Raw genomic sequence first — 713 nt, forward strand, 5'->3', positions numbered from 1 at the left:
GGCATTAATACATGAATCAAGTCAAGAGAATGGGCTACTTCTGTATGCACTGCCCTGACGGTTAAACACGTGAAGAGCACTCCATAACGCTTGACCTTTGCACGTCCTCTTCTGACCTCAAAAGGTCCAAAAATATCCACACCCGTATTGGTAAGGGTGGTTTGTCGGGACTAAACGGTCTTGTGGAGATCTGCCATTTTCTGCTCTCCTGCCTTTGCATGCAGTCTTCTGCAGAGGTTGCATTCTGAAATCACTTTTCTTGCGGCAGTATTGGCTCTTGGTATCCAGTACCGTTGTCGCAACATGGCTAAGACGTGGTTCCTACCTCCATGTCCACACTCTTGATGGATGTGGTGGAGGATGAGGCGGGCTGTTCTGTGCTGTGTATGCAGAATGGCAGGATGCTTGGCCTCCTCAGGCATCGCCGATCTGTTCAGACGTCCTCCTACTCTCAACACCTCATCTTGCAAGAATGGATCCAGTTTGGAGATAGAACTGTTCTTTTTCACACGGGAGCCTCCCGGCTGCAAAGCTCGTATCTCTTCCGCGTAAGCTTTTCTCTGACTGTATTTGACCAGTTCCATTTCAGCTCTGGATAGATCTTCCACGGTAAGTATTATTTTTTGCAGGTTTTTTCTTGCACATTACCATTTGGTGTTCAACTATGGATCTGCATTTCTCTGGATCATTCACATTCCGCTGTATGTTCTGCT

The sequence above is a fragment of the Etheostoma spectabile genome, unplaced genomic scaffold (genome assembly GCF_008692095.1).
Source record: "Etheostoma spectabile isolate EspeVRDwgs_2016 unplaced genomic scaffold, UIUC_Espe_1.0 scaffold317, whole genome shotgun sequence".
In the NCBI taxonomy this organism is placed as follows: Eukaryota; Metazoa; Chordata; class Actinopteri; order Perciformes; family Percidae; genus Etheostoma; species Etheostoma spectabile.